Below are 10,863 nucleotides of genomic sequence, written 5' to 3'. Positions count from 1 at the left end.
TCACTGACCTAGATTCACTTTTTTTTCCTCGCTGTTGTAGGCTCTAAACATTTGACTGTGACAAGTTAAGGATTCAATGAAATTATAGCTTTGCTTGTATTAATTAGAGGTATTATATGAAAAGAAAATGTCTGTAATAAATGTCCTACTTTGTTTTCTGCAAGTTGTCACTGTTCCTAGTTTAAAAGCTACCAAAGCGTAATAATGGGACTTGATCATGGTCTAGGTGAAAGCTCAAAAATGTATTTGTTGTGACAGAAGTTCAATCCGATTTCCAAGTTAGGATGTAAAATTTCATTTTAAGTTTGCTGTCAAAAAGGAGATGTCTCACCAGGGAGAGACAAGTATCTGAACAACAAAGAAAGCATTAAAATAAATCAAAAGAACATTAAATGAAAGACAACTTTTAGTGAATAACAGCCACTCCAACGCACACACTCAAACTTGCAAGCACACCCGAGGAGAGAAATAAAGAGGCAGGGGGAGATGGACAGATGCTGAACCAGAAACAAGCTAAATAAGTGATGACATGGTCTGCTCTCAGAGAGGAGATGAAATGGAAAATGTGTACAGCAGCAGAATCCAGACTGCACGCTTTGTGCAAAAAGAATGTCCTGGTCAATACTGTCCCTTTTCGTCTGAAACCAAATGTCAGTGACAGCTAATTCAGTCTTCTGTAGGTAAACATTAGTAAACAGGGTAAACCTCTGTGAAACTTCATTAAGTGGTTTTTGATGCTAACTCTGACATATAGAAACATAAACACACAGGAACATACAAATTAGCTTTCACTTCTACCTCTTCCATAGTAAGTAAAACATTTGATTAAAATTTCTTTACCTGGTGTAAATTGCATCAGCCACTCATAATATTGGAAGCCAGATTAATGCAGGACACAACAGACACTTGAAATGCTTGTAATTCATTGAATGGGTAATTTTGTTTATGTAGTTGCAAAGAGGAAATCACCACTTAGTCCGGATATATTTGACTTAGATTAAAAGAGACATTAATTATTGTCAGTCAAGGATATCGCCTCCCTCCTCCTTTTGTAAGTTAAACCATATTTTTATTCCTGTGAACAGTAATTACCTTTTAGTGTCCTAAACATATTAAGCACACTGAAAACAAAGCTATGTTGGCAAACACATAGCAAATTATACATCACTAGTTGTATAACTTAGAGTAAACACAGTATAAAATGTCAATTAACTTGGGTAAAGGGCATACTCAAGTATCACAAATGGGTCAAATGCATAAACTTGATTTCCTTTATAGCATACTTTTTTGGAGGCTCAGGCAATAGTCCATGGTCATATCGTGAACATGTCAGGATAACACGATATTCTAACACCAATTATTTTTTGATGATTGAATCAACTTCTGATAATAGAGTGTGACATGTTGCAGGCAGGTGGTCAAGCAGGACCCAGACCTTGTATAGGCACATACAATACACTGCTTGTAGCATTCCTTGATGAGCTATCTCTGGTTAGCACAGCTGTTATGTTGTTTAGTGGAACAATGTTAGGTTTCTCTATGCTCAGCTGGTGCAGGCATACTTTCAGGCACATACAAAGTTCATCACAGGGTATTTGCACCAATAATCTCCTTTCCTCAACATGACTAAACAATTTTTACGCACATGCAAGTGGAAGGCACCCAGATCAACAGGTTACTGTTCTCCAGATGTCCCATCTACATCCCATCAGACCAGTGTCAGACCTTGACTTGCCATGATGGGAGTCTTTTTTGATCAGTCATGATATGTTTGACTGTTTTTTTTTCTTTTATTGCTGTAATCTAATGTTTTCCCATTGCTAATTGTTACTTACCTTTAAAGGCAATCTATGCTATGATTTAGAGTGTATTGCATCTCTAAATTCTAGATTTGTTCAATGAATCATTTGTTTTAGAAGTACAGATTGTCTTTACAAGTTAAAAAAAAAAACATATACACATGTATTGGGGAAATTAATTGACTTTAAGTTTTCAAACTGCACTTTATAATGCTTCCACAGCACTGCCACATTGTTGGCATGTTATTCAAATGCTAATTACTGAATAAGTTATAAAGAGTGGAGATTCCTTGCACACGTTGTTAAGCTTGCCACAGCTCCTGCCTGCCAGTTAAAGTAGTCATGCTTTTAACTTAAAGCCTCAATAAATTTTAAACAGCTCGTATAAGGGAGTGATTTTGCTTTAGAGACCAAAGTCATTGTTCTACCAGGCTGTAAACAAGATAAGTATTTTAACATGGGAGGCTATGAGGACTTATTTTTGGAGAAAGCATCAATCGATGACTCTAGGATGTGTGGTTTTTGGCACCTTTACTAAAAATTTTAGTTAAGTAATTTTTATGAATGTGTTGGATTTGTTAAAATGACAGTGCAATAGATTTTTGTTAAAAGGTATGCACATAATATAATATGCAACAGGACTTATTTTACACATGTTTTTTGCCCTGGGCATAATCTGACAGACACCGCTGCCCCAGGGCAACATCATGATCCAGGTTTCACCAAACAACATTTTTGTTTGTGGAAATGCAACACATATAACATTATCAACAGCTTTAACATTTACCCTTCAGCAAATTGTTACTAATTCATGCATGTATAAGTTATAACTGAATAATGTTTGTAAACTTCCCATCATAGGAACAGGGATTAAATAACCTTTTACAAATGAATGCTTTTGTTGCTCTTGCGTACTACACTTTACCCCTGCTCATAAAGTAATTTAAAACACATTTAATCTGAATCTGATTGCAATTATTAACTCACAACTGAAAAACGAACTAATTTATAACTTTTTAAGCTGGGTTGTAAAACACATTCGTTAGATTCTATTCCATGCTAGTTCCACAAAAAATTGAGTTGTTTGCTATAATATTTATCCATGCTTTTTGAAACCCATCAGTGCTGTGCTTGAAAGTCTTGAGACACCCCTCATTATTATACTTATATTTTACTTCCAAGCAGGCAGAGTTCTTGTAATTTGTTTTTTTTTTAATGATCTGAGCAGTCCTGAGTAATCTGAGTAGTCCTCCAGGATTTCTGAAGCAATATCAAAATTTTGTTTGGGGTTTGGTTCATTGTCAGTTGAGTCCTTCAACCTGACTATTTTAAGGGGAATATTTTGGTTAATTGTTTGTTAATTTGTTAAACCTTTTAACACTGACCTAAGAGTCATTAGAGTCACATAAAAAGACACCTAACTCAAGTGATGAACCAGTGTTCTGTCAATAGATAACTTAGCAAATAACCAATTTTGAAATGTATCTTTATGCACTTTGTTACTAGCACGCTGTTGCAAAAACACGTCATCGTTCTCATTTTTTTGTCGAATCTATAAAAATTTTAAGATAACACAGTTTGACAAAACATAGTAATTTTGCTACCAACAAGGTAATTCCCAAAGAACTATTAGCCAAAAATGATCTCAGGCATACCGCAGCATCCGGTGTCCTAAAAAAAAAATAAAAGAAACTGGCCTAAAGATCACAGGATCTAACAGTACCATCTGAGAAAATCTTATTAGGAGTAGTTTCATTTTGCTGTAAATTGTAAATTGCCACATCTATTTTCCATTTTCCTCACATACAGAAAGAAGGGTTGGCTTGAGACTTTTTCACAGTGTTGTAAGAAACAAAGAGGTTATTTACAAAAGCTTTTTAAAAATCACAGTTGAAAAAAATGTTTCAGTGAAAATGTTGTTTCAGTTAGTTAAATAAAAACACCAAATGAAGGTTGGAATTATGGTTATAGTTGTCATATTTTGGACATGTTTCACAACGCCAAATGGAACATTTTATTCACTTTCGCTAGAGTCATGCATGTATAATGAATCACTTAGAAATAGTTTAAATTTAAAAGAACTTTGTGAAAAAGAATAAATTGTGACGTAGAAAAAAAGGCAGTGTCGTTATTGTAAAACACCTTCTGAGTTTTTCTCATCTCCTCTTTTGCTAATGAAAATTCAGCTGGACATATCCAGGGGAAAGAAGCTCCTCTATTAATTTCATCCTGCTCCCTCTTTATTGGTCCACCCACAGAACCCAAATGAAATAACCCTGTCAGGTCCAATTCAGGTTAGACATTGCTCTCTCAGAACAAAGGACACACACTGGTAGGTTACTGTGGTACATCTTATGAATAACCAGTCAGGATTTGTATGTGGAATATCTACAAAGAATGAAAATATGTTTAATTTAAACAGAGATAAATATTGATTGGGATGTTAATCAAAAGAGCTTGCAATACAACTAGTGCACATAATATGGTTTATATGTTAGAGACACCTTGAATATGAGCACTCGAAACAACATTGTCCGTTTCCAAGTGTGCCAGGTTTACTTGTCTCAGGTGCATTTGTTATTGCTGACCTTGTTTTACTGGCTGCTTTAAATTATTCTTGTTTTTCCTAGTCTATAAATGCTACATGGTAGCAATATTATTTTTCATGATCAGGTTTATTGATGTTTGTTTGCAGCGCTTGTGTGTGCTTAGAGATCCTCTGGGGACCGCACGGAAGCTACACCTTCTCATCCTTGGAAAAATAGTTCATAGATTTTTTTAGAACTAATGACTGTTATGATTTGACTTTTCCTTCTATTTTTCATTTCTCACTTTCTTAGTGGTGCAGTGGTAGCACTTATGCTCTGCCTGTGCGTGGCTCTCCTCCATACTTGTGTGGTGTGGGGTGTGCAGATAAGGGTCAGCTTTGCTGAAATATTGCATGAACAAGATTTGTGTAGTCACTAATGTCTTCATCGTTTTTCTTCCAAAGTAAAATGATGAAGACTGGAATTAGGGCAATGTTTATTATTACTGTGAAAATTTCTTTGTAAATCCCAGGGGTGGCTGTATATTATATCGCTTTTGGCAGCTCTACTGTGTGATTCTAACAGGACTAATAGCAAGGTAAGTAACATGAAAATATGGGTCAGAAAGGTGAGAGGAACTCACTTACTCAAGATTATTTTCAATTTTTCTAGGATAATATCAGTTACAGTCTAGTTACGCCTACATGAGGTTCATTTTGCATAATTCGGCTATAACTTTAATTCATGAATGTGTATGTGTTAAGCCTAACTCATCATGCTAAACCCACTTAGAGTTAGCACTCAACTATGCAGCTCTTTTAAGAGTTTAAGCTGCTTTTAGCTCATTCTTTTTCATCACGGGTTTGTATTCAATACATGGCTGCTTCCCAAAGGATCACACCAGCCCCCTCACATAAAACTGTAGACAGCTGTTTCCAAGATACAAATAAACTCAGACAAACTGACAGTGCCTCACATTACCTGCCCAGCATGAAATGGCAGAGAGCATGTGCACACAAGTGACTCATGAAATCAAGCATCTATGGCAAAAGCAAGTAGCAAACATAATAAGAATTGAGTAATTGTTACGTGCATGTTATAGCTACTCAACCATAGCAGACTTCCAACATGGCAGCATGCTGGAAATGAAATAAACATCTATATCTTAACACATAAAAGTAGTAACAAAACAAACATAACAAGCATAAAAACATAACAGAATTTATTTTGGAAATCAGATATTTTGTGTTATAGCATTCAAATTAGTCTGTTTGCCTGTGCTAACTTTTTAGGACTGAGCTAACAATACCTGATTTATATTGCAGCTGCTTTGTAAATTATTCTAACTCAGATAAATTACCTTGTTCAGTGATCTAGTATAACCTATTGCAATTCAGACAATAGCATATGGTTGAACTGTCACAATTCATTGTACTGATTTGTAATTTTAATGGAATACAATTTATTAAGCCACACAAGTTGAACATGTGTATTACTTGACATTGCTCACAATTTTTCCAGTATTTCATATAGTTAGGTGGTCCTCACAGTTTAAAAGATTTCATTAGATGTAATACTGTGACATCCATGTTGTTTATATATACACAACATGGATACCTTTACTTATTAATTCATAAATGTCTCCTCTTTGGCATTATTTGCACCATGACTTTGACTCCCCATTTTTTATGGAACATTTGGAGAATAATTTTGGTGTGACTGCACACCGAACTACTTCTTTTGAGTTTTTGAGGTGGCTACAGCTTTTTCATTCACAGCAGGTCATCTGTGTATGTTCAGAACAGTCTGAACTTGAAACTCCCTAGAGCTGGTACTGCAGAGGGAAGCAGGCTGCCCTGGAGTGCTTTCCCTAGAGTCTTGAATTTCTAGAGGGTTCAACTTCTGTTTTACGTTGCAGTTCTTATTAACTCTGGAGCTTGCAGAGTTATGGCACCTAGGAGTTATAAGCTCAGAGCACTCAAGTGGTTACTTTAAAGTACACTGAAAAAAAGGCACTGGCCATCTCTTGGATTTATGTAAGCATCTTGCATGTATTTAACACAATTGCCTCATGTTTTAAAGATAAATGTAACCATATAGTGTAAAAACTACATGATATGCAGAAAGGGTGTATTAAATTGTTCATATCATGTTCAGGTGAAGTAAGTCAATAAAATAGCAACATTAAATCTCGTGAAACCACGCGTGATTTCATCTCGCGGGCTTTGGATCGTGGTTCAAAAAAGGCATCCATCTCAGTCAAGTCGAGCAGCCAACTCTACGTTTTTGGTATGTCTTGATTTTTTGAATTAATATTTACCATATTTCAGCCAAATGTAGTTAAACGTCTAGAGTGTCGCAATGTAACATGCTAAAAAAGACCCGTTAGCTTATTTGCTGTTTTATCTGTTGTCAAAGAATTGGCGCTTTTTCATTTGAATTTGTCTTTGGCACAAGAGCCGTAATATCACATTAAACCTAATTATGAGGCACTCATAACATAATTTGGTTTTCTGTGTGAATAGATTTGCCAACTGACTCTTCAGTTACATTGTGTATTTACTGCACCGTGGTGTTAGTGAGATTTTGGACATTGAACAGCTTTAGCTAATATCATTAGCGGCATTATGCTAGCTTACATCCCTACCCCTCCTGCCCTCACCTGCTGTCCTTTTGTTTCTGTTTTTTTTTGCTGCACATTGAGAGACGACCTCTATTCTGCATTTCACCAGGAGTCAGCTGATGGATTGTGGGTTCAAGGTGTTATGGTAAGAAAGTATATTCTATTTTCGCTTAAGGTTTCTGTAACTTAATTATAATAGGTTTTGTATAATTATTAGGTGCATGCATACACCAATAGACCACCCTATTAATACAACTGAGAAATCCAAAATCTGCCATAGGTTTAACTTATACCTGTATGTATTGTCAGAAAGGTGATTACTGGACTCACATTAATGCACACTTGAACTAAAATGAGGTTGTAACTTGTGGGTTGTTGGGTTGCAAATCAGAAACAAACATCTTTGGATTTTTTTAATCCCATAAGATCTGGAAACACAGTTTTTATTCAACAAAACATTACTGATTAACCAAGCACAGTGCCTGCTGTTATTTCAAAAATAATTTTATGTCATTTCAGATAAAATGCAGCATTCCAGTGCATCCCAAACATGCCTTTACAGTCAAGGTTTCTGACGGAGCTGAGTTTCTCTCTGACAGTCTGCTGAAAGTGTTTGCAAAGTGATCGGGGGAACAGGGCACAAAGCTAAAGGATGTAGCTGCCATGATGACAGTAAGAACTTTAAAATTCTTTAACTACAAAGTGTATATGTATTGCATTAGGTCAGTAAAATAATTTTATGCTGCATCCATTGAAACAGTCAACTATTACCTGTGAGTACTGATTCCACTGAAAGGATGCCATAATTTTCATCATGCATTTACTTGCCCACTGAGAAAAATTTATCTTTTTTTAAAAATATATGTTCTGGAAACTATATATCCATAAAGTTGATGTCAAACAGGAATTTTTGATATTGCTTTGTAGATGCTGGTGTTGCATGTTGACTGGTTTAAAAAGTCAAGAGTTTTTGTCTGGGATCATTTTCTTCTGTGCTACTGAAAAGTTCACAAATCTCTGTTTTCTTTGTTATAATACTTTAGGATGACATTAATGCTCAAAGGGAGTCCCTCATCAAAGTGCTCCGCATCTGTGTGAAAGACAATTGCAACATCTTGGTGCAGGAGTTCATGGTAAGTGTTTTATGAGTAGATTTTGGCTTTGCAACATTTAAAAATGCATTTAGTTATCCACTTGATCCTCATTGGACTGGTTAGGACCAGTAGTTCTCTTTAATAATTTGAAGTTCACATGAGGCCTGGTAGTGAACTCGGCTGCCGGCCCTTGAGGCCCCACCCCCACCCCTGTATTAGGGGTCACATCAGTGTGAAAAAACTTTAAATTTGTCATTCTAGTGAACAAAGGAAAATCCCACCAATATTTACATTAGCTTTTGTTTGAAAAAAAAAAAAGACCAACTGACCAACAGCTAACCAAATTGTGGGGCTGAAAGTCTAAATTCTAACATCTTCTGAGTGACATAACCTGGATTTCTGATGGGCCGGGGTGGCTGTAGCTCAGGAGGTAGAGCAGGTCACCTACTGCTCGGAAGGTTGGTGGTTCGATCCTTGGCTCCTCCAGTTTGTATGTCAAATATCCTTGGGCAAGATACTAACCCCAAGTTGCTGTGTCCATCGGAGTATGAATGTGTGTGAATGTAGTTAGAAAGCACTAAGTATAGATAAAGTGCTTGTGAGAATGGGTGTGATTGGGTGAATGTGGCATGTTGTATAGAGCGCTTTGAGTGCTCCGGGAGAGTAGAAAAGCGCTATATAAGAATCAGTCCATTTACCATTTCTAACAAAAACTAATGTAAAGCATTTGAAATTATTATGTTTTTCACTCTCTCTTAGAAACTCTGTTAGACCATGAATGACAGCATGGCAGGCCACTCTTTGGCTATAGCTATTTACTATGTTGCTTTCATTGGTTTAAATTACTCTAACATTAGAACTGGTAGATTCGAAAGAGATGAGTTTAAAAAGGAATCTTAAAAAAATGTTTTGTGTTTAACCAGGAGTTGACTGAGGCCACTGCACAGATTGAGAAAACCACAATGAACATCTGTCTCCAGAGGATACGCCAGGCAATGACTTTTCTGATGTTGGCATCATCATCGAGGGTATAGTAGTTCTTCAAGATCTGGATAACGTGACCTTTGCAGTAGCCATGCTGTTTGGACCTTTTTTATTCCTTCACTATGAGTTACCCATCACAGCTCTGCTACACTTTTGAGGTGATTCAAAGGGTGGTAATGGAGTTGGATGCAACTCAGCTCTCAAGAAAAGCTCACAACTAAGACAAAACTGCTCCTGCAAGGAAAGCTCACTGTTATGCATGCATGATCAGCTCTAGGTGAGAGGACATTTAAATCTCACACTTGTTCTGCTGCATTTTTGAAGCTCAATTCCAGGAACAGATCGCAGGGTTCATTTTTATATACTCTGCAACTGCCATGAGGACGAGCCGTTTTTTTTTTTGTTGTTTGTTTTTCCTTTTGCTCTGTACAAGTTCTCTGTTTGTCTGTTTGGCAGCATTTTTAAATTTCTCTTTGTATTTTTTCTTTCTTTTACTAGTGAAGAGATGTAGTGTGAACAGTTATACAGTCTAAATATCCCATATGGGTCGTGTGAAATGGTATTTTCAGTTGAAGTAAAGAACGTTGAATATTTCTAAGTGTGCTGTTTTGAACCAGGATGTCACAGTATGATCACTGCTGTCATTTTTGACAGTCACTGTATCAATGTTATTTTTCAGTCTCTTGAATAAAGTTTTTGACCTGCAAGTGCTAATTTCTTTAGTTATTGGGGTAAAATGGGTAATGTTAATAGGAAGGTGTTTGCCAATTCAGCAACCTAATTTAATGTTAATGGAAACTAACATTACCTCAAATTGTTTAGTTAGAATTGCTGTTTAACTGAATCTTGACGTCAGAGGCCTTAAATAGAATGTTTTGTATTCTCCTGTAACATTTTTAAGAGTCTAATTTCTTTGCTGTGATTGATTCCAGAGAACACGGAAGAACTGACATTATTTAACTGTTGATTTATATAGATTCAGTGGAGGAGTAATGTCAGTTTAATTCTTTACCTACTGTCAATGCAGTGAAATTAGACATTTTGTTTTTAAAGGTTACTGGTGGATGCCAGCAACCATCTTGGAAAAGAACAATACAATCTGTTATAAGGCCTCCATTTGAAAATTGTGTATTTGATACTAGAATATAATAGCAAAATGTAATTTGAAGATAACATGTAGTATTTAAGTGACCAAGTAGTATTGGGTAAAAGTTATTGAATGGTGTTGGGATAAAGTGAAAAAATTGTGAAGGATTGAAATATTCCATGAGCTCAAATTACTTCATCAAAACATGTTTAAGTCACATTTTATCAACACAAATTGCACAGGTTTATTGAACATGAATAAATTGTGTTAATTTAACTCAATTGTTTAAGTTTCTGCCAAAGCAAAACATCTGTGTGCAACAAATGTCCACCATTGAATTAAGTAAATCCAACAACATATTTTTTTCAGTGTAGCAAGTATCTTGTCACTTGTTCCAGTTTTGATGTTCATGAATAGGTATGATAGGAAGATGGCATAAAATCTGACTTCTGAACCTATGGAACAAGTAGAATATGGATGCTATGTATTGGGAAAAGCCATGTTATTGTTAAAAAGCGTTCCATTTCAAGGGCTTGATCCTGTAATGAATGCTGTCTTGGGCATTAAGCTGCACAGAAGCTAAAGTAATGTGGATTGCAGAATGACCTGCGTCCCAATGCCTTTCTGTGGTACTGAAACATTAAAATTATCTGTCTGTATTTCTCTCCCCATGGTGCTAAAACAGTCAGTGTACCCCAATTCCATTAAAAAAATCTATTCAGTAAGATCTATATACATTTTAATATAT

The 10,863-nt window shown here is 35.9% G+C and overlaps 1 long non-coding RNA gene across 2 annotated transcripts; it reads left to right on the top strand.

Moving 5' to 3' along the window:
- The first annotated feature begins 6,335 nt into the window (after positions 1-6,335).
- On the top strand, positions 6,336-10,480 carry LOC148102148 (uncharacterized). 2 transcript variants are annotated; one of them, XR_015719290.1, is made up of 5 exons: positions 6,336-6,616; positions 7,032-7,095; positions 7,470-7,622; positions 7,994-8,083; positions 8,968-10,480. It is a non-coding gene; the product is annotated as an uncharacterized LOC148102148 (long non-coding RNA). The 2 variants fall into 2 exon arrangements; XR_015719289.1 differs by lacking the exon at positions 6,336-6,616 and having other exon boundaries at positions 6,635-7,095.
- Positions 10,481-10,863: the final 383 nt, after the last annotated feature.

Source organism: Neolamprologus brichardi, chromosome 7 (genome assembly GCF_056152115.1).
Source record: "Neolamprologus brichardi isolate AB-2024 chromosome 7, ASM5615211v1, whole genome shotgun sequence".
NCBI lineage: Eukaryota > Metazoa > Chordata > Actinopteri > Cichliformes > Cichlidae > Neolamprologus > Neolamprologus brichardi.
Note: the sequence above shows the minus strand (reverse complement) of the source record. Positions and strands in the feature narration are given on the sequence as shown.